Consider the following 24,163-nt stretch of genomic DNA (forward strand, 5'->3'; position numbering starts at 1 on the left):
TTAGAAGCTCCGAATAGAAAAACTCTTCATTCAGGGTCTTAATTAAAGTCCCCGAGAAGTTAAAGTCTAGCTTCGACGGACTTCCGGGAAGCGAAACCTAACAAGCGTATAGTCCAGGGTTTCGTATCGGAGTACTGGTCATGGGAAAAATACTCAAAGGTTCTTATTCTACCTTCAATTCTAAAATTCTCTTAAACAGTGCTCTAGGAGCGGATATAGCCTTTTTCGGACACTCTCGACCTTAGTCGGGTGCGAATATGGCATCAATCAAAATGACTATAGTGTCATCCTTAAACATACTGTGAACTTTCGTCTTCCTAACACTAGTCAAAACGTCAAACACAAGTCAAGTTCCATTCACGCTTACACGGAATCCTATGCGTGAGCTGGAAATTAATTAATTATTTAATTCTAAAATCCAGGGTCTTACAATACTACCCCCCAAAAAGAAAGTTTCGTCCTCGAAACTTAAGGCTTAGTGAAGAGTTCTGGATACTGCTCCTTCACCTTCGCTTCTAGTTCCCAAGTAACATCGCCCGTGACTTGGTTCGAAATCACTTTCAGCAGAGGAACCTGCTTGTTCCTCAACTGCTTGATCCTACATTCTTCAATCCTCATTGGTGCCACTTCAAAAGACAGATTGTCTCTAAGCTGAATGTCATCTTCCTTGATAATGTTGAGAGGGGTCAGGAATATACTTCCTCAATTGTTACACATGTAGCACGTCATGAATCTTGGACAGAAAAGGTGGCAACGCAATACGATAAGCTACTTTACCGACTCGCTCGATAATCTGATACGGTCCAATGAACTTCGGTGTCAGCTTCCTCGACTTTATCACTCTTCCCACTCCGGTAGTTGGCGTCACGCGAAGAAACACATGGTCTCCCGCCTCAAACTCTAACTCTCTCCTTCGTGTGTCAGCATAACTCTTCTGTCGACTCTGTGACGTCCTCATCTTCTCTTGTATTTGTTTCACCTTCTCAGTTGTTTGTTGTACTGATTCCGGCCCAACGAGAAGATGTTCGCCATCTTGAAACCAACATAGAGGAGTTCTACATCTCCTCCCATACAAAGCCTCATACGGTGCCATTCCAATACTGTCATGGAAACTTTTGTTGTAAGTAAACTCGATCAAAGGTAACAACTCGTCCCAACACTATCTAAAACACATCCTCGTAACAAGTCTTCCAATGACTGTATTGTCCTCTCTGTCTGCCCATGCGTCTGAGGGTGATAGACAGAACTCAACCTCAACTTTGTGCCAAGCGCATCGTGCAAAGCCTTCCAGAAACGCGAAGTAAACTTTGAGTCTCTGTCAGAAACAATACTCGAAGGTACTCCATGAAGTCGTACAATCTCCGCAACATACACCTTTGTAAGTGCCTCCACATTATACGTTGTCTTCACCGGTATGAAATGTGTTGATTTCTTCAAATGGTCCACAATGACCCATATGGAATCAAATCTCTTCCTTGTAGATGGTAAAGCTACCACAAAATCCATAGAGATATTGTCCCATTTCCACTCTGGCACATCGAGTGACTGTAACATACCCGCAAGCTTTTGGTGTTCTATTTTCGCCTTCTGACACGTCAGACATGCCGCCACAAACTCTGCCACATTCTTCTTCATTCCTGACCACCATAAATTCAACTTCTGATCTTGGTACATCTTCATCGATCCCGGATGGATACTCAATCTGCACTTGTAACCTTCGTCAAGAATCATCCTTCTCAGCTCCATGTCCAATGGTACGTAGACACGTCCTTTGCAACGCAAAATGTTGTCGGTTCCTACCTCGAAATCTGGTGTCTTTCCCAAAATGATCATGTTCCGTTTCTCGATCAGCTCCTCGTCCAACAGTTGCTTCACTTAGATCTCATTCAGTAAATCACTGGTGATTGTCACCATCCCAAAGCTCAATCTTCCAGGTGTCACTTGCATACTCAAACTGAGGTCGCGAAAAGTCTCGATAAGTTCTAATTCCTTAATCATCAGCGAAGAAACAAGAATTGTCTGGCGACTTAGAGTGTCTGCTATAGCATTTGCTATTCCTGGGTGGTACAGCAAAGTGAAATCATAGTCCTTGATAAATTCCATCCATCGCCTTTGTCTCATATTCAGATCCTTCTGATCGAACAAGTACTTCAGACTTTTGTGATCACTAAAAACAGTGAAAGTGCTCCCATAAAGATAGTGCCTCCAAATCTTGAGTGCAAACACAACAGCCGCTAACTCCAAGTCATGCGTATGATAGTTATGTTCATGTATCTTCAACTGCCTTAAAGAATAAGCCACAGCCTTTCAGTGTTGCATCAACACACAACCCAAATCGTGGTACGAAGCATCGCAGTAAATCTCGTAAGGTTTCTCTTCTTGGGGTAAAGTTAGAACTGGCGCGGTCGTCAAACGCTCCTTCATATCCTGGAAACTCTGTTCACAATCCTCTGTCCATGCAAAAGGTTGGTTCTTCCGGGAGAGTTTCGTCAATGGTCCTGCAATCTTAGCGAACCCTCCAATGAATCGTCGGTAATAGCCAGCTAAATCGATGAAACTTCTTATATCTGTCATAGTCTTCGGACGCTCCCATGCAGTTACAGCTTCCACTTTACTGGAATCCACAATAATGCCCTCCTTTGAGATGACATGTCCTAGAAACTTTACTTCCTCTAGCCAAAATTAACACTTTGCCCGCGTTAGCATACAACACCTTCTCCCGAAGAACTTGCAAAACTTGGCGTAGATGTTCCTCGTGTTCCTTCTGATCCTTAGAGTAGATCAGGAGGTCGTCGACGAACACCACAACGAAGCGATCCAAGAATGGATGAAAGATCCTATTCATATAGCCCATGAACACAACTGGTGCATTCGTAACTCCAAACGGCATCACCAAGTGCTCATAGTGCCCATAGCGTGTCCTAAACGCAGTCTTTTGGATATCCTCATCTTTGACTCTAATATAGTGATATCCCGATCTCAATTCAATCTTCGAGAAAATAGCAGCACCCTTCAACTGATCCATCAAGTCGTCAATCCTTGGCAACGGATAACGGTTCTTTACCACAGACCTTGTTCAACTGTCGATAATCCATGCAGAGTCGCGAGCGTCCCGTCTTTCTTCTTCACAAGCAGCACTGGCGCTCCCCATGTAGATACGCTAGGTCGAATAAACCCCTTCTTGGTTAAATCTTTGAGTTGACTCTTCAGCTCAGTCAGTTCTGCCGGTGCCATACGATAGGGTCCAATCGATATAGGTCCAGTGCCTGGGACCATATCAATGGTGAACTCCATATCTCTGACTAGGGGTATTCCAGGTACGTCTTCGAGGAACACATCCTCGAAATCTTGCACAACAACTATTCCTTGTACTCCATTCTCCTTAGCTTCCATCACAATTGTAGACAAAAGGGAACTCAAAGCTCCTTTCTTCAAAGAAAGCTTCGAAAAGTACGAGTTTAGAAACTCGGCGAGTCCAACATCGGGAAAGATAACTACCTTATTGGCACAATCAAGAAGAACATGATGGTTGTAAGACCCTGAAATAAATAACTAGATTATTTATTTAATTTCATTATATTAATTAATTGAGTGTTTATAATCTATTATTATTTTTTAAAGTTATTTTCCTGACTTGATTTTAATTAAGAATCAAGGAAATCATTTAAATGATAATTAGTTTCAAAATATTTTATTTTCTATAGTTTCATTGAAAATAGAAATAATATCATTAGTCTTCTTATTTTTAATAAGCCATAACTTTTGTTTTATTCGATAAACTCAATTCAACGCTCCGTGAGCTATCTGACAATTGTCTTTTTCTTTCAAATGATGATAAGTACTATTGTCATTTTCTTATAATTTATACTTGACTTATACGCATAATATGACAACGTCATATTTGTTCTAATTATCTCACAATTATTCTTTAGCTCAGTTTCTACTCATTTCTTGATTCACGGATCATTTTATTTTGCTCAAAGTGATTCAAATTTATATTTTATCATTTCATAGAGTTCCCCATAATTTTTGGGATAATAATATATCACTCATATATTTTTCTCTTAACTTTATGAGCTAAATCATTCAGTGTCTAAATCAATTCGTACCGATTTTAAAAAAACATATATCTTCTCAAAGTATCTTTAGAAAATATCTCACCATCCTTATCGGGAATTAGATTTCCCACCCCCTGTTTTAGATTTCCCACCCCATTTAAAAGTGGGGAAAAACCAATATTGCCCCTCCGTGTTTTAGTCCGAAACTTCAACCTTCGGATCAGTACGAAACTTCATCCTTCGGATTAGTATGAAACTTCAACTTCCGGACACCTCTGACAGATTCTACCACCTTTTTCAGCACCATTACTCCATAGGTTCACCTACCTCACCACCATTATGGCCTGCATAAACTCCTCAACCACCCAACCACCCCCCATTTATGGCTGAACACACTGTTTGGATTGGTCCTCGTGTTATTACCAACTTTGATTTAACAGACATAACAGAAGATTGATAATATGATTCATGTTTGTAATGTTGTAACCATGTCTGTAACCATGTCTGTAACCATATTATTAGCAAGAATATTTTCCTTCAGTATTGTAACGAGGTCTGTTTGTCCCATATTATTGTCACTGCATTTTCACGTTTCTGTCTTTGTGACAGTATCTGGTTTGAAAGATCCGAATCTTGAAGTTTCATATTAATCCGGTTTTTCAACTCTCGGACGTCTAAAAAAGGGGGGTGGTAAATTTAATTATGAAGGAGTCCGAAACTTATAGTCCTGGATTGATCCGAAACTTAAAGTCCTGGATTGATCCGAAACTTAAAGTCCTGGATAGATTCGAAACTTAAAGTCCTGGATAACTCTTACCAAGCAGCAGAATGCAGTAAGTTAAGACCAAACCAAAAGGCATATTCATCAATTACAATCTCAACCACCACCACAATTACAAACCAAACATTTCAACCCAACAATTCGTTAGGCAAGTCCTCCAAGACGGCCACGACACCGATCATGTTATTTTAACTGTAACTAAAGAATCCGAACTTTTAACTCTCGGACTAGTCCAGAACATCAACCTCTGGACTGGTATGGAGGTTTAAGTCCCGGAGGGTAGTCCCGGCATTTTTTTAAAAAGGCTAGGGTGGCAATTCTAAAACAGGGGGTGGGAAATCTAATTCTCATCCTTATCCCTTCGTCCACCTCATCCTCGGCTCACTCTCATTTCTTTCTTCCTTCACGTTTTTTTTCTTTCTTTTGCTGCATACCCATTTCATTTGTTCTTCTTCATGTTTTCTCCTTTCTTGTTCTCTTCTTCTCCTCATCACCAACACCAAATTCTTATTTTCTCTCTTGTACAGCACCTCACCATCATCACGAGTTGCTTCTTCCTTCATGTTCAAGCCGCCACCAATCCTCTCCATGGCCACAACGAAGCCAGCCATCACCACCATGGTTTTCCTTTCTTCTTCATTCACGTGCAGCACCCACACCATCACCACCGTCCCTCATCCTCACCATGGCAACAGTCCAGCCAAGAGGCCACCATAATCACGTTCTTCTTCTCCTTTCCACCATGAAAACCATCACCACAAACATGCTCTTGTTCTGCCCCTCCTTCTTCACGCAAGAAAGCCACCATGGCAGCCACCATGTTCCTCTTCTTTCTCTCCATGGCCACCACGAGAAGGCCAGCACCACAAACGTACAGCCCCATTCATCATATGGTATTGTTCAAGCTTCATCTTCCATATCATGACAAGGAGACACCATCACCATGCCACTTTACTTCCTCATGTGGTAAAACCTTTTCCTTTGCTATCTCTAATTGATAAACTTCATTTACATGCTTCAAAATTCTTAGAACAAGATCTGATCATTTCATGAAATAGGGATTTAAGCTCCTCCACCATCATCTTCTCATTTTCCTTGGTAAAAGCCTTAATTTCTTGATTAGTATGTTTGTATATTTGATTTCTAAATTTATCTGGGGTTTAGATGAATCAAAATGGTTTGAGATAGTGTTTTGGTGCTGAGAACATGTTGGAAATTTCAAAACCACGTTCTGTTATGAAGTCCGTCACAAACATCAGTTTTTCCGTCACAAAGCTCTGTTTTTCCGTCACTAACAGAACCTGCAGGGGACAATTTCCTATTTCGGTTCTCCAACTTGAAAATTGCATAACTCTCTCATCTTTTATCCGTTTTAGGTGTATGACCACTTTTTAGAAAGCCCCAAGAGTCTACTTTAATATAAAACACATTTGAAACTCTTTCTACTGCTAATTGGCTGAAGAATATATATATTTCTAATGTAATATGTTTTACTAATCTCTTTACAAAGGTTGAGTGGTTGAGTAGAGTTTTATGTTAATGTATTAAGTTTTCTAAAAAGTTGTTTCCTTTGAGTTAAGTGGTTTTGGGGGTTTTAAGGATTTTGTTTTAAGCCTTAATGTGCTTGAAAAGCTTTTGCGAAAAGTTTTGAAAGTCGAACAAGTTGTCGGAGTGTTAGGGAATAAGCGTATTGATACTATCTCGCTAGTCGATGGATGCTTAGGAATAACAAGATTGGATGGAGTTAGAGCAATTAAGTTTGGATTTCCGAGTGAGGAATTAGACTCCGAAAGGTATTAATTAGAATGGATTAAGTTGTGATTGCAATCTTGATGTTGGAAGATGACTTAGGATTGAATCTTGAATTCCAAGAAGTCTATGAGCTTTACTATAAATACTTGGTTCTAGAAGGTCTAGATTTGAAACTTTGGAAGTTCAAGGACTTAGAAGTGATTAAGGGATTGATTGAGGACTAGAAGTTATTTCTTAGAGATTGATGACTTATCTATAAGTTGGGATTTTTGTAGAACCAAAGTGGAGTTTCGAAGAAACTAGGGTTGTGTGTCTAATGAGATATCGCGAGTTTAAGTTTAAGAGAAATGATTCGATCGTTTTGAAGGAGCTTATGAGTCATGAATAAGTACATAATCATTAGATAAGAAGAGTTGTTTGCCTTGGAAGTTCACTATGGTTTATGGATTACTTGATAAGAGTTAGTGGTTTTGATAAGAATTGATAATGATACAACGTTGGCTTGAGGAATAGATCGTGAGAGCGAGTTGAGACATTAAGTTGTTGTAGGTGACTTGATAAGTAAGTATTGAGGATAAAGAGGATTATGGAATAGAAAACGGGAAGAGATTACTTAAGGAGGATGATAGGAGAATGCTATTGCAGATGTTGTGTTAATTGCTTTAACGGGAAGTGGTGTGTAGTATTGCGAAAATACCTCAATGAGTATCCTATTAGAGACTGAGATCTCTAAGGAAAATGAGAGGAGTAAGTACTAGTAATGTGTACTTATCTATTTTGACAAGCATATGAGTATTTGGTTTTAAAGTTGATTTACTAAGTCATAAGATTTTGAAGCTTTGTTATTGCTTTGTTGTCATTATGATGACTTATCTTAATTTCTGAGGTTGATCTTGATGGTTTATAACCATTAAGGAGATTGAGTTTAACTTGTGATTTCGTCGAGTCAATTGCTTGAGAGTGTAGCTTTAGACTTGGAAAGTAGGTAGCTCAATTAGTGATTATGTTATGTGTACTTATGAAGGGTATGAATAACGGAAGCGCTTGACGACGAAGCCAAAGAACAGACGGAAGTGAGCCAACACGGGAAAGCAAAGATATGACTGGATTTGATTTGAGTCGCAACTTAGTAAGGAAAGCGCCTAAGGTTAGGGCAACTTACATATTTAGCTATGATTGCATGATAGGCGTCGATAAATTCGACTTATGCTTTATCTGATGTTGTTTTTTATGATGAGTTGATGTTATGATGCTTTTCCATACTTGTGATGTTGTGCTTTTGTTGGATTGAGCGTTTTGACGCAATTTCGGAGTGGAGATTCATTGATCTGGTGATCTTTGATATTTCAGGTTGGATGAACAACCCTAGGCAAGTCCAAATGTGGGGTTTGAGACTTAGCCATATGTTGGAATTCTTAGACTTTCCCCGGGAAATGTATTTTGGGTGGTTGATCTTTGAAAACTTAGAATGATAGAGCTTTGAAAAACTAAAGACTTGGGAAACTTAGACTTTGAGAAATAAACTCATAACTTGACTAATTTGAATTGAAACAATTTTTATTAACGTTTAAGCATAGGAGAACTGAAGGGGAAAATATTTACGAAAGACGGGGAAAAGTCGACTTTGTTGTGGGTTTGGAGAGTTATTGGAATTGGGGAAAGCCACTAAGGTGAGCTATGGTGATGATTGAAAGTCACCGAGTACTCTAGTACTCTTGGGAGTGTTGTTCGAGTCGTGCTGTATTGACCGGCACAGACTCTGGGCTTTGTTTGTGGGTTTTGTGGTGGGAGTTGTGTTGTATTGACCGACACTAACTCCGAGTCGTGTTGTATTGACCGACACTGACTCTGGCTTTGATTTTGGGTTATCTTGTTGTTGGAGCCGTGTTGTATTGACCGACACTTAGTGCTCTTGTTGTTTGGGCTGTGTTGTATTGACCGACACTAGACCCTTGTGTATTCTTGTTGATGGAGTTGTGTTGTATTGACCGACACTTACTCCGAGTTGTGTTGTATTGACCGACACTAACTCATGGGTTTGTTGAGATTGGGTTGTGAGCTAAACACTTTCGTGGTAAGGGCGATTCGTTGTTTGGCTAACCATATTGCATCAATTGGGTGAATAACGGGAATGGTTCACCTGTGCATATCATGGTGAATAACGGGAATGGTTCACCTTGCATAAATGATGAATAACGGGAATGGTTCATCATATGGTGAATAACGGGAATGGTTCACCAAGGATGAATAACGGGAATGGTTCATCCAGGATGGATAACGGGAATGGTCCATCCATAGTGAAGAACGGGAATGCTTCACTTGTGGCGAACGGGAACGCGTCACAAATCCGGATCATGATTGCATATCACGCATACATTCATTCTGACTTGAACTGTGTGTTGTTTGATTATTGAAGCATTGTTAGAGCCATAACATGCTAGGATTGTTTATATATATGTATATATCAACATATATCTATACCCCATATCACATGTTGAGTGTATATCTACTTATTTCTGTGAGTTGACCCTAGCGCCTTGGCTTTGTTTGTATGTTTGTGTTTGGGCGGTCGGCCTGCTGCCAGACGACGAAAGGAGGTGATGTGAGCAGATGCTACTCCACGTGGAAGATCTATAGAAGACTCGAAGAATAGAGTCGGGTGTAGGGCTAGAGCCTTTGGATAGAAAAGCTTTCCGTTATTGGTTTAAGCTTGCAGGATCATTTTATGATTTGTATTTAAGGTTTCGGGTAGGTTCCGGTGCATTGCTTTCCTATGGTTACTCAGTGTGGAAATCATAGGGAGTATATCGGATTTATGGAGTCATTACATAGTGAGTCCGTTGTTGGATCTTAGTTTATTTGTCATGTACTTTATGCTGTGCCTTGATCGAGGCCAGATGTAAATTATTTACGGCTGGGAGTATGCATTACATATTTTAGAAACACTTCGAAAAGGAAAAAAAAAATAAATACTCACATTTATAAATCCCTTTTGGAAAAGATTGCATATTTACTTTAACATGTTACTACCGTGGCACCCGAAAATCGGGGTGTTACATTGTGGTATCAGAGCTTTGGTTGCGATAACCAGAGCTTGTTGGGGAATAGGTCTTCTGTGCTAGGTTGTGTGAACTCTGTAATCGATCAATTGGGTTTTGGTCGATTGACTGAGTGTTACTTTATAGATCGTTTGAATTGTTTCCTAAGGAAACAATGTGTAGTTATTAGGGCATCATTTGAGGGTTGCTTGCTGAGGGCAATCCTGTTGACGGCTTGTTTTCTTTCTTTAGCGTAGTAGAAAGCTTCTTGCTTGCTATCCCTGCTTTGAGCATTGACTGCTTGCTTTGACTTGGTGGTTACTGCTTTCACCAAAACTTTAACCGTTATTGTTAGTTCCTGCACTATCATGTGGTATTTCAAGTAGAGATTGCTATTCTTCTGATAGTAATAGGGTATAAGTATGAGACTCATTCCTTCGACCGTTGTTTGTATTTAAGTATAGAAGTTATATAGGGTTTAGAGAATTTCATTAAGCCTTGAAGTTTGTCTTAGACTGGTATAAGCTAGTAAGGAGAAATAGAAGCTAAGAATGAATCCTAATGAGATGTTGTATGAATTCCAGGAATTAAGGTTGTGTCTTTTTCAAGACAAAATTGTTAGAGATTGAATAGATTAAGAGATTATCTAAGATTAGATGTGACTACTTGATGAGATAGACTCATTGGCCTTACTAGTGGGTTTTTCTGAATTTCCATCGCCAAGATATTGAGCCTGATCTACTTAATATTGAGGGGGTGATATTTGGAATTACAACTGGCATGGACTATGATAGGAGGATTGATTAGATTTGATCGATGATTAGTCGAGTTGGTAGGTAGGTTATGTTAAGCACTTGATTGTAGAGAATTAAGATCTAAATCTCTGGAAGTTGATGATTGTCGTGTAGTCATTAAATGGTTAGTTCGCATGATTACTTTAAGTAGAGATAGTCTAAGTCAATAGATTCAATGTTGGAGATGCCTAAGTATTCTTTTGAATGTTATGAAACCATAAGTTATATGATTGTGTACTAAATACACTGAGAGACTAGACTTGTTGGTTTACTATCACTTAGTTAGACTCTAGAGGAGTAAGTAATGATCAAACAATGATTTTGGATTTCAGAGGAACACGACGAGGTTAGCAACTGAGAGTTTATAAGTTGAACTGGAATCTTATGGTCGAGATTGATTTTGTAAGTTGAGAATCATGGGTGAATAAGAGAGTTAGTGGTTTTAGTTTTGAGGACATCAGTTAGATCTTCGGAGGTTTAAAGACTAAGGATTGTTTGACGTGAGACTAATCAAGCTAGAGATTTTGAGTCTCGAGTTGTGTAGAGTGTTAAGACTTGAGATAAGTTGTGATTTGATTTGTGACTAAGAGGAAGGTTGACTTTATGGTTTGAATAAGGGTAGTTCGGAAAGGAGATTAGGTTGATGGATTGTTAGATTCTAATTAAGATGTGAATTTGCTTAAGAGTTGTTGGTCAATGGATGTTGAGTGCGAGATTTTGGGTAGAAGAAACTTGTGACGAGATTAGAATAGTATTAGCATGATGTTATGATTGTTAGTATTATGGTTGGACTATTAACGGGAGGGCATGACGATACATGTGAGGTCGTTCATGTAGGCGATTGATGTAGGTGCTTAGAACACTAGTATGAGCATGATATCTAGATCTAGTGGAGGACGATTAGTAGATACCTAAGTCGTGCTTCTTGTCTTGTATGTCACCTTTGAGGTGAATTCGTTGTGACGTCTCCCAGTTTTGGGATGCGCTCTGACACTACTTAGGGTGGAAGGGAATGTGAGGGAATGTTATTCCCGAGCTTTCTCTGACACTAAGTTTCGAGGACGAAACTTTCTTTTTGGGGGGTAGTATTGTAAGACCCTGAAATAAATAACTAGATTATTTATTTAATTTCATTATATTAATTAATTGAGTGTTTATAATCTATTATTATTTTTTAAAGTTATTTTCCTGACTTGATTTTAATTAAGAATCAAGGAAATCACTTAAATGATAATTAGTTTCAAAATATTTTATTTTCTATAGTTTCATTGAAAATAGAAATAATATCATTAGTCTTCTTATTTTTAATAAGCCATAACTTTTGTTTTATTCGATAAACTCAATTCAACGCTCCGTGAGCTATCTGACAATTGTCTTTTTCTTTCAAATGATGATAAGTACTATTGTCATTTTCTTATAATTTATACTTGACTTATACGCATAATATGACAACGTCATATTTGTTCTAATTATCTCACAATTATTCTTTAGCTCAGTTTCTACTCATTTCTTGATTCACGGATCATTTTATTTTGCTCAAAGTGATTCAAATTTATATTTTATCATTTCATAGAGTTCCCCATAATTTTTGGGATAATAATATATCACTCATATATTTTTCTCTTAACTTTATGAGCTAAATCATTCAGTGTCTAAATCAATTCGTACCGATTTTAAAAAAACATATATCTTCTCAAAGTATCTTTAGAAAATATCTCACCATCCTTATCGGGAATTAGATTTCCCACCCCCTGTTTTAGATTTCCCACCCCATTTAAAAGTGGGGAAAAACCAATATTGCCCCTCCGTGTTTTAGTCCGAAACTTCAACCTTCGGATCAGTACGAAACTTCATCCTTCGGATTAGTATGAAACTTCAACTTCCGGACACCTCTGACAGATTCTACCACCTTTTTCAGCACCATTACTCCATAGGTTCACCTACCTCACCACCATTATGGCCTGCATAAACTCCTCAACCACCCAACCACCCCCCATTTATGGCTGAACACACTGTTTGGATTGGTCCTCGTGTTATTACCAACTTTGATTTAACAGACATAACAGAAGATTGATAATATGATTCATGTTTGTAATGTTGTAACCATGTCTGTAACCATGTCTGTAACCATATTATTAGCAAGAATATTTTCCTTCAGTATTGTAACGAGGTCTGTTTGTCCCATATTATTGTCACTGCATTTTCACGTTTCTGTCTTTGTGACAGTATCTGGTTTGAAAGATCCGAATCTTGAAGTTTCATATTAATCCGGTTTTTCAACTCTCGGACGTCTAAAAAAGGGGGGTGGTAAATTTAATTATGAAGGAGTCCGAAACTTATAGTCCTGGATTGATCCGAAACTTAAAGTCCTGGATTGATCCGAAACTTAAAGTCCTGGATAGATTCGAAACTTAAAGTCCTGGATAACTCTTACCAAGCAGCAGAATGCAGTAAGTTAAGACCAAACCAAAAGGCATATTCATCAATTACAATCTCAACCACCACCACAATTACAAACCAAACATTTCAACCCAACAATTCGTTAGGCAAGTCCTCCAAGACGGCCACGACACCGATCATGTTATTTTAACTGTAACTAAAGAATCCGAACTTTTAACTCTCGGACTAGTCCAGAACATCAACCTCTGGACTGGTATGGAGGTTTAAGTCCCGGAGGGTAGTCCCGGCATTTTTTTAAAAAGGCTAGGGTGGCAATTCTAAAACAGGGGGTGGGAAATCTAATTCTCATCCTTATCCCTTCGTCCACCTCATCCTCGGCTCACTCTCATTTCTTTCTTCCTTCACGTTTTTTTTCTTTCTTTTGCTGCATACCCATTTCATTTGTTCTTCTTCATGTTTTCTCCTTTCTTGTTCTCTTCTTCTCCTCATCACCAACACCAAATTCTTATTTTCTCTCTTGTACAGCACCTCACCATCATCACGAGTTGCTTCTTCCTTCATGTTCAAGCCGCCACCAATCCTCTCCATGGCCACAACGAAGCCAGCCATCACCACCATGGTTTTCCTTTCTTCTTCATTCACGTGCAGCACCCACACCATCACCACCGTCCCTCATCCTCACCATGGCAACAGTCCAGCCAAGAGGCCACCATAATCACGTTCTTCTTCTCCTTTCCACCATGAAAACCATCACCACAAACATGCTCTTGTTCTGCCCCTCCTTCTTCACGCAAGAAAGCCACCATGGCAGCCACCATGTTCCTCTTCTTTCTCTCCATGGCCACCACGAGAAGGCCAGCACCACAAACGTACAGCCCCATTCATCATATGGTATTGTTCAAGCTTCATCTTCCATATCATGACAAGGAGACACCATCACCATGCCACTTTACTTCCTCATGTGGTAAAACCTTTTCCTTTGCTATCTCTAATTGATAAACTTCATTTACATGCTTCAAAATTCTTAGAACAAGATCTGATCATTTCATGAAATAGGGATTTAAGCTCCTCCACCATCATCTTCTCATTTTCCTTGGTAAAAGCCTTAATTTCTTGATTAGTATGTTTGTATATTTGATTTCTAAATTTATCTGGGGTTTAGATGAATCAAAATGGTTTGAGATAGTGTTTTGGTGCTGAGAACATGTTGGAAATTTCAAAACCACGTTCTGTTATGAAGTCCGTCACAAACATCAGTTTTTCCGTCACAAAGCTCTGTTTTTCCGTCACTAACAGAACCTGCAGGGGACAATTTCCTATTTCGGTTCTCCAACTTGAAAATTGCATAACTCTCTCATCTTTTATCCGTTTTAGGTGTATGACCACTTTTTAGAAAGCCCCAAGAGTCTACTTTAATATAAAACACATTTGAAACTCTTTCTACTGCTAATTGGCTGAAGAATATATATATTTCTAATGTAATATGTTTTACTAATCTCTTTACAAAGGTTGAGTGGTTGAGTAGAGTTTTATGTTAATGTATTAAGTTTTCTAAAAAGTTGTTTCCTTTGAGTTAAGTGGTTTTGGGGGTTTTAAGGATTTTGTTTTAAGCCTTAATGTGCTTGAAAAGCTTTTGCGAAAAGTTTTGAAAGTCGAACAAGTTGTCGGAGTGTTAGGGAATAAGCGTATTGATACTATCTCGCTAGTCGATGGATGCTTAGGAATAACAAGATTGGATGGAGTTAGAGCAATTAAGTTTGGATTTCCGAGTGAGGAATTAGACTCCGAAAGGTATTAATTAGAATGGATTAAGTTGTGATTGCAATCTTGATGTTGGAAGATGACTTAGGATTGAATCTTGAATTCCAAGAAGTCTATGAGCTTTACTATAAATACTTGGTTCTAGAAGGTCTAGATTTGAAACTTTGGAAGTTCAAGGACTTAGAAGTGATTAAGGGATTGATTGAGGACTAGAAGTTATTTCTTAGAGATTGATGACTTATCTATAAGTTGGGATTTTTGTAGAACCAAAGTGGAGTTTCGAAGAAACTAGGGTTGTGTGTCTAATGAGATATCGCGAGTTTAAGTTTAAGAGAAATGATTCGATCGTTTTGAAGGAGCTTATGAGTCATGAATAAGTACATAATCATTAGATAAGAAGAGTTGTTTGCCTTGGAAGTTCACTATGGTTTATGGATTACTTGATAAGAGTTAGTGGTTTTGATAAGAATTGATAATGATACAACGTTGGCTTGAGGAATAGATCGTGAGAGCGAGTTGAGACATTAAGTTGTTGTAGGTGACTTGATAAGTAAGTATTGAGGATAAAGAGGATTATGGAATAGAAAACGGGAAGAGATTACTTAAGGAGGATGATAGGAGAATGCTATTGCAGATGTTGTGTTAATTGCTTTAACGGGAAGTGGTGTGTAGTATTGCGAAAATACCTCAATGAGTATCCTATTAGAGACTGAGATCTCTAAGGAAAATGAGAGGAGTAAGTACTAGTAATGTGTACTTATCTATTTTGACAAGCATATGAGTATTTGGTTTTAAAGTTGATTTACTAAGTCATAAGATTTTGAAGCTTTGTTATTGCTTTGTTGTCATTATGATGACTTATCTTAATTTCTGAGGTTGATCTTGATGGTTTATAACCATTAAGGAGATTGAGTTTAACTTGTGATTTCGTCGAGTCAATTGCTTGAGAGTGTAGCTTTAGACTTGGAAAGTAGGTAGCTCAATTAGTGATTATGTTATGTGTACTTATGAAGGGTATGAATAACGGAAGCGCTTGACGACGAAGCCAAAGAACAGACGGAAGTGAGCCAACACGGGAAAGCAAAGATATGACTGGATTTGATTTGAGTCGCAACTTAGTAAGGAAAGCGCCTAAGGTTAGGGCAACTTACATATTTAGCAATGATTGCATGATAGGCGTCGATAAATTCGACTTATGCTTTATCTGATGTTGTTTTTGATGATGAGTTGATGTTATGATGCTTTTCCATACTTGTGATGTTGTGCTTTTGTTGGATTGAGCGTTTTGACGCAATTTCGGAGTGGAGATTCATTGATCTGGTGATCTTTGATATTTCGGGTTGGATGAACAACCCTAGGCAAGTCCAAATGTGGGGTTTGAGACTTAGCCATATGTTGGAATTCTTAGACTTTCCCCGGGAAATGTATTTTGGGTGGTTGATCTTTGAAAACTTAGAATGATAGAGCTTTGAAAAACTAAAGACTTGGGAAACTTAGACTTTGAGAAATAAACTCATAACTTGACTAATTTGAATTGAAACAATTTTTATTAACGTTTAAGCATAGGAGAACTGAAGGGGAAAATATTTACGAAAGACGGGGAAAAGTCGACTTTGTTGTGGGTTTGGAGAGTTATTGGAATTGGGGAAAGCCACTAAGGTGAGCTATGGTGATGATTGAAAGTCACCGAGTACTCTAGTACTCTTGGGAGTGTTGTTCGAGTCGTGCTGTATTGACCGGCACAGACTCTGGGCTTTGTTTGTGGGTTTTGTGGTGGGAGTTGTGTTGTATTGACCGACACTAACTCCGAGTCGTGTTGTATTGACCGACACTGACTCTGGCTTTGATTTTGGGTTATCTTGTTGTTGGAGCCGTGTTGTATTGACCGACACTTAGTGCTCTTGTTGTTTGGGCTGTGTTGTATTGACCGACACTAGACCCTTGTGTATTCTTGTTGATGGAGTTGTGTTGTATTGACCGACACTTACTCCGAGTTGTGTTGTATTGACCGACACTAACTCATGGGTTTGTTGAGATTGGGTTGTGAGCTAAACACTTTCGTGGTAAGGGTGATTCGTTGTTTGGCTAACCATATTGCATCAATCGGGTGAATAACGGGAATGGTTCACCTGTGCATATCATGGTGAATAACGGGAATGGTTCACCTTGCATAAATGATGAATAACGGGAATGGTTCATCATATGGTGAATAACGGGAATGGTTCACCAATGATGAATAACGGGAATGGTTCATCCAGGATGGATAACGGGAATGGTCCATCCATAGTGAAGAACGGGAAAGCTTCACTTGTGGCGAACGGGAACGCGTCACAAATCCGGATCATGATTGCATATCACGCATACATTCATTCTGACTTGAACTGTGTGCTGTTTGATTATTGAAGCATTGTTAGAGCCATAACATGCTAGGATTGTTTATATATATGTATATATAAACATATATCTATACCCCATATCACATGTTGAGTGTATATCTACTTATTTCTGTGAGTTGACCCTTGTAAGACCTGGATTTTCAGAACAAGTTAATTTCCGACTCAAGCGTGGAATCGGTGTAAGCGTGACAGGAGTTTGATATTTGAGAAAGATTAATGAAGAAGAAAGTTCAGGAATTGCTTGAGGAATGTTGCGTAGTTGTTTTCGGAGTTAGTGCGAGTCGTCTGCACACCTGCCTTATGGCGAGCGTGTCAAGAATAGGCTATTTCGCTCTTAAAGCAACGTTTTGAGTGAGATTTCGAACTCTCAGAAAATTTAAAGATTCTCTTTATTTTTCTATCGACCAGCGTTTCATTTCGGAACTCTGGACTGTACGCACGATAGGTTTCACTTTTCGGATGTCCACCGACGCTAATTTCTTTGCTTCGAAACCCTATTTTCGAGCAATGGATGAAGACTTTTTCTATTTGGGACTTCTAACGAAGATTCCGTCCGCGTTGCCAGACTTGTTTCGACATTTCCAATCTTTCTTCTGTTGGAAGTTTTGTCGTTTGAGCATCACAGCAAAAAGTAGTTTTTCGGGACAGACTAACTTACACCGCTTTTGGTGTTTTGGATATCGTTTTTCCCAAATCCTAGATATTTGTTTTGAGTTCTGGATTTCTGACGCCAGAATCTCTCTTAGAATTCCTTGGTGAACGTGCTGCAAAAATCGGAATCGCGAAATTTTCATTTTCTCGCGATTTCACCCGCCTATAAATAGCGCGAAAAAGCAAAATCCTCTCATTTCTTTCCTCAAAGGGCCGCGAGTTTGGAGAGCAAGGGAGAAGAGGAATTTTCGCGAAATCTTGACCAATCTTCGTGCAGTTCGTCCCTACTTCTAGGTATCAAGGTAACTAACACGATTCCTACCTCTGATTGTTGTTTCTGTTGCGTTTCTGAAGTCGTTTCTGTGCTCTAAGTTTTGAGCTTTTTCTAAAATTGTCCGATTTCTCTGATTTCTTGCTTGGGTTATGTTCCTTATGTTCCCCTGAGTCTAAAACCTCTGTCAGTAAACTCTGATTGCGATTCAGTTGTCCAGGATCTGAAAAATTGACTCAAAACTCTTTTTGTCTCACATTTCGAAACTTTATTGTCGTAAAGCTATAATCTGACTTCGTGCCTTTAGGATTTGTTGTCACGGATGTCATGAGGATCGTTGCTGTCAAATCTGTTTTCAGAACGGATAACTTTGAAGTTTTGAGCCTTTATTTTGGACCAAAATGCCCCTGCGTAGTCGTATTTCGGCCCGATTGTCCGAAAATTGTTCTGACAGTTTCTTTGCCTTAGTTTTACCCTAAAACTACCTTGTGAATTGATTTGATCAAAGAAAAAGAGCCGAAGCCCTTTTTCCTTTGAGGCCGTGGACTATTTCCTTTAGGGGGGAGTTTTTCGGTTTCGAAAACTTGTCTTTTCGTACCTGATTGTCCTATTCTGAAGCTTTAATGCTTTGTCTATCGTTTATGTATTGTCTTGCGATCGAACTAATCGATTTTGTTTGGATTCTGCTTTTTTTTTCTCTAAGGTTCAGTTGAGGGAACTTTGGAAGACTCAGAGCAATTGTTTGAGGAGAACTTTGTTTGCGAAGCTGGAACAGCTCGAGGTTAGGGCAACTTGCTATATTTAGCTATGATTTCATGATAGGCGTCGATAAACTCGACCTATGCTTTATCTGATGTTGTATATGATGATGATTTCTTGTTATGATTGTTTCATAACTTATGATATTGATGATGTGTTGAATTGAGCGTTTCGATGCAACTTCGGAGTGGAGATTCATTGATCTGGTGATCTTTGACATTTCGGGTTGGATGAACAACCCTAGGCAAGTTCAAATGTGGGGTTTGAGACTTAGCCATTTGTTGGGATTCGTTTGAATACTTAGACTTTCCCCGGGAAACTTCTTTTGGGTGGTTGGTTTTCGGAAAACCTAGAATGAATAGAATTTCGAAAACTAGAGATTTTGGGAGACTTAGACTTTGAGAAATAAACTCATAACCTGACTAATCCAATTCGAAACGTTTTTACTAAACGAATAATCATAGGAGAACTAAAGGGGAAAATATTTACGAAAGACGGGGAAAAGTCGACTTATGTTGTGGGTTTGGAGAGTTTGGAATTGGGAAAGCCACTAAGGTGAGCTATGGTGATGATTGAAAGTCACCGAGTACGTTAGTACTCTTGGGGAAGTGTTATGGAGCCGTGTTGTATTGACCGACACCTAGTGCTCTTGTTGTTTGGGCTGTGTTGTATTGACCGACACTAGACCCTCGTGTATTCTTGTTGGTGGAGTTGTGTTGTATTGACCGACACTAACTCTTGGGTTGTCTTGAGTTTGGGTCGGAGCAGTTTTTGACCATCGAGATATGATGAGTCAGATGACTCAAGAAGTCATCAAGGGTGATCGCACTCCTTTCATAATTAATTGTCTTTTGTCGCCGAATCGACATATACCTTCGGGTACAGTATATCTATATACCTTCGGGTATAGTATATACCTTCGGGTACAGTATATACCTTCGGGTACAGTATATGCCTTCGGGTACAGTATATCTATATACCTTCGGGTACAGTATATACCTTCGGGTACAGTATATGCCTTCGGGTACAGTATATCTATATACCTTCGGGTACAGTATATACCTTCGGGTACAGTATATGCCTTCAGGTACAGTATATCTATATACCTTCGGGTACAGTATATACCTTCGGGTACAGTATATGCCTTCGGGTACAGTATATACCTTCGGAGTGTAAGATCAAGTTTTGATCTAGTAGTACAACTCTATGTTTTGATGATTACAAGTTAACCTTTTGATATGAACAATTGTGGTACTCTAACGTGTTTTTCTGAGTGTGCTATTTACAGGCTCTGACCTCAACTCAATCTCACACAAATCAGAAGCACCGTGTATAAAGGGTAACCCAAGCAACGCTTTCGCATTCACCATGTTCAGTATGAACAGTGGAAAAGCTTCAGAAGATCTGAAGCTATACAAACTCTGATGAGGACTCAGTCGCTAGAAGCTCTGATGATCCAGAAGTTCTGACAACCAAGAAACACTGAAGGTTCAGATGTTCCGATGGTGTAGAAGACTCTGAAGATCCAGAAGCTGAATAGTGGAATCTCTGAAGTCCAGAAGCAAGAAACTCTGAAGGCCATGTTCTTCCCTCTGAGTTCAGAATCAGAAGATACAATGGTCAGAGGATCTGTGCTTTCCCTCTGACTCTGATCAACCTGCTTCACAAGTTCCAATACGAAGCATTCCTCTGATCAGAAGTCTCCTAGGTTAAAAGGTCAAGTCGCTATCCAAGTACAAAAGCAAGTGTACCTTCCTGACGACCTACCTAACGTTCTCAGCCACAGCAGAAGCTGGATTTTCCAGAACTGCCCTCCAACGGTAGCATTTCCCATGCAACGCTCAACCCTAATCCTTGGAGTATATATAGAGGCTGAAGATTGAAAGAAGCGGCTAGAAGAAACTAAGTTGAAGCAATACACGCGCAAGACATATTCTAAGCTTTCTTTCATCTTGTAATTTATTTTAGTTTACACTCAGCTTATTCAGAAGCAAACCCTTGTAAACACCAACCTCAAACAGTTGTTTGATTTTCCTTAAGGGACCGGGTAGGTCAGTATCCTTAAGAAGACTAAGAGAGTGAATCTTAGTGGTGATTCCTTTAGGAGATCAAGGTTGATCGGATCCTAGAGAAGACTAAGAGAGTGAATCTTAGTGTGAGCTAAGTCAGTGTAATTGTTAGTCACTTGTAGGTTTCAAGTGCAGTTGTAACTCTTACCTGATTAGTGGATTGCCTTCATTCTAAGAAGGAAGAAATCACCTTAACGGGTGGACTGGAGTAGCTTGAGTGATTTATCAAGTGAACCAGGATAAAATCCTTGTGTGCTTTTCTATCTCTATCTTTTGCACTTAGTTCTCGAAAAGATTTGTTAAAATCTTTAAGGTGGTAGTTTTTGTACTGAAAACGTTATTCAAACCCCCCCTTTCTACCGTTTTTCATACCTTCACGGAGCTTCACTGAGGCGTGAGACTTCGTGAAAGCATGGAACTTCACTGAAGCGTGAGACTTCGTGAAAGTGAGTAAGCTTCACTGAGGCGTGAGACTTCGTGAAAGCAGAAACTTCACTGAGGCGGGAGACCTCGTGGAGACGGGAACCTTTGCTGAAGCGGGAGACTTTGCGGAGGCGTGCAACTTCACTGAAGCGTGAGACTTCGTGAAGGCGCGAAACTTCACTGAAGCGTGAGACTTCGTGAATGTGTGAGATTTCACTGAAGCGTGAGACTTCGTGAAAGCGTAAGACCCCATTGAAGCGTGAGACTTCATGGAAGCGTGAGATTTCATCGTCGTTTACCCTAGGGCAACGACAGGGAACATTGGTTTAGTTGGATACGTGTGTGTTGGGAGGACGATACATTGTTTGACTAACCTTATCACCTAACTTCATATGTTGAGATTATGATGATTTGATGTTGATGAACATCGTTAAGTATTAATGATTGAACTGTGTAGGAGATTCGAGAACATGCTATGTATATACCTTAGAGTAGGCAATACATAACTTATATGTATATATATACAACATATGTATATATCCCCTTTATCACAAGTTGATTGTATATCTATTGTATTCTGTAAGTTGACCCTAGCGCCTTGGCTTTGTTTGTATGTTTGTGTTTGGGCGGTCGGCCTGCTGCCAGGCGTCTGTCAGCCGGTTCGTGATGATTCGTTGTGCGGGAAAGACCCGGAGCGGAACGACTATTACTGAAGCTTTCGACGAGGACCCGGACTTCATGCCTGATCGAGGGGGGGTCGATGATAGTAGTGTGGGGTATGGGTGGTTAGAGTCTTTTGGAGTTGGTTGTTACTGTAATAGCTCTGATTCGTTTTGCTGTTGGGACAGGGTAGGTTCCCGATGCATGGCTTTTTGTGTGATTCTCTTACGGAGGGATCACAGTGAGTCAGTCGGACCATAGGGGTCTTTGCTTAGGCCATTTTGAGGCCGACTTTCTCCTAGTGGTTTGTAATTATAATTTTCTCACTTACAGTTCTGGTTTGTATATATTCGCCTACGGGCACGCTACTTTGGGGTCACTGCGAGTGTGTGTGACGTGGAAGTACAGCTGAGGCTGTACATGTTTATATTTGATGTATATCGGTTAGTTTAGTAGTTGGGCTTTGTTTTTATTTCTTTATTGCTTTTATTAAAAGGAAACAATCAAAAAAAAATTACCTGTTTTCCGCGTAAAGATTATTTTTGGTTACTAAAGTGACACCTGGAAATCGGGGTGTTACAACCCTAGCGCCTTGGCTTTGTTTGTATGTTTGTGTTTGGGCGGTCGGCCTGCTGCCAGACGACGAAAGGAGGTGATGTGAGCAGATGCTACTCCACGTGGAAGATCTATAGAAGACTCGAAGAATAGAGTCGGGTGTAGGGCTAGAGCCTTTGGATAGAAAAGCTTACCGTTATTGGTTTAAGCTTGCAGGATCATTTTATGATTTGTATTTAAGGTTTCGGGTAGGTTCCGGTGCATTGCTTTCCTATGGTTATTCAGTGTGGAAATCATAGGGAGTATATCGGATTTATGGAGTCATTGCATAGTGAGTCCGTTGTTGGATCTTAGTTTATTTGTCATGTACTTTATGCTGTGCCTTGATCGAGGCCAGATGTAAATTATTTACGGCTGGGAGTATGCATTACATATTTTAGAAACACTTCGAAAAGGAAAAAAAAAATAAATACTCACATTTATAAATCCCTTTTGGAAAAGATTGCATATTTACTTTAACATGTTACTACCGTGGCACCCGAAAATCGGGGTGTTACAATGGTGGGACAACCAATCCATACCTATGATCACATCCAAACCCTTGAGAGGTAAACAGATCAAGTTTGCTACAAACTTCTTATCTAGGTACATCCAAGGACACTCCAAACATGTAGTGTTGGTTACTAGACTCTTAGATGCAGGGATAGTTACTATCAAGTCAAACGGTAATTGTGACACTTCTAGCTTTAACCTCGTCGCACAAGCTAAGTCTATAAATGAATGCGTAGCACCAGAATCAAATAGCGCGATAAGGGAATTACCCGCAATCTCGCAGGTACTGCGGATCAGACCATCGTCTTCCTCAGCTTCAGTTCAAGTGATTGAGTAGACCCTTCCACCAGCAGTAGGCCTTCTCGCCCCAGTAGCGTTCACAACAGCCTCGACTTTAGGAGCCCTACACTCTCCGGCAGTGTGACCTGGCTTGTTGCAGTTCCAACACGCCGCAAGACTCTCAGAACAGTGGTTGGCATAATGCCCCTTTTTGTTGCACCTGAAGCAAGTCACATCCTTCCGATTCAAAGATGGGGTTCTTAGTGCAATTGCATTTCCACCAGTAGGATAAAAGGACCCAGAAGTTGTCCCCCTACCCTGAGGACGAACGTACGACTTCTTCTGAAAGTGATTGCCCTTGTCATTTCTACCTTGGTTAGCCCTAGACGGACCTCCACTTCCCTGGTGAGACATGTTCAGACCTTGGAACTTGCCCCTTGCATGATCAATAGCCTCAATCCCCTTGGTCTTCTCCACCAACACTTGATAGCGATTCAGTCCTAGCGGTTGCACCGCCCTCTGCAGCTTATAACTCAGCCCATAAATGAAGCGCTCACACATATAGCCTTCGTGTATCTGTCCTCTAAAGTAGCTGAAATGTTTAGCTAACGACTCCAACTTTGCAGCATACTGAGCAACGGTCATGCCTCCTTGACGAAGTCTCAGAAACTATGGCTCCTTAGCGGCTCTAGCACTATTAGGAAAGTACTTTTCCAAGAAAGCTCCACGCAAACACTCCCAAGTGATAGCTTGATGGTCGACTTCCATCATAGCTCTAGCCCCACGCCACCAATACGCAGCTTCACCAGTCAGCAGGTAAGCTGCATAATCCACTTTCATCTCTGCAGTAGTACACAAGAAGGTAAAGATCTTCTCCAACTCTTGGAGCCAAAGGTCAGCTTCCTCCGGGTCAAAGCCTCCAGAGAACTTCGGTGGATCCTGACGCTTGAAATCATTCAAACCC

At 39.9% G+C, this 24,163-nt stretch overlaps 1 long non-coding RNA gene across 2 annotated transcripts; it reads left to right on the forward strand.

Annotated features, from left to right (window-relative positions):
* The first annotated feature begins 13,205 nt into the window (after window positions 1-13,205).
* LOC130734662 (uncharacterized) lies at window positions 13,206-22,337 on the forward strand. Of its 2 annotated transcripts, none has more exons than XR_009018035.1 (3): window positions 13,206-13,919; window positions 15,598-15,720; window positions 21,799-22,337. It is a non-coding gene; the product is annotated as an uncharacterized LOC130734662 (long non-coding RNA). The 2 variants fall into 2 exon arrangements; XR_009018034.1 differs by having other exon boundaries at window positions 13,208-13,787; window positions 21,799-22,311.
* Window positions 22,338-24,163: the final 1,826 nt, after the last annotated feature.

This window comes from Lotus japonicus, chromosome 1, assembly GCF_012489685.1.
Source record: "Lotus japonicus ecotype B-129 chromosome 1, LjGifu_v1.2".
NCBI lineage: Eukaryota > Viridiplantae > Streptophyta > Magnoliopsida > Fabales > Fabaceae > Lotus > Lotus japonicus.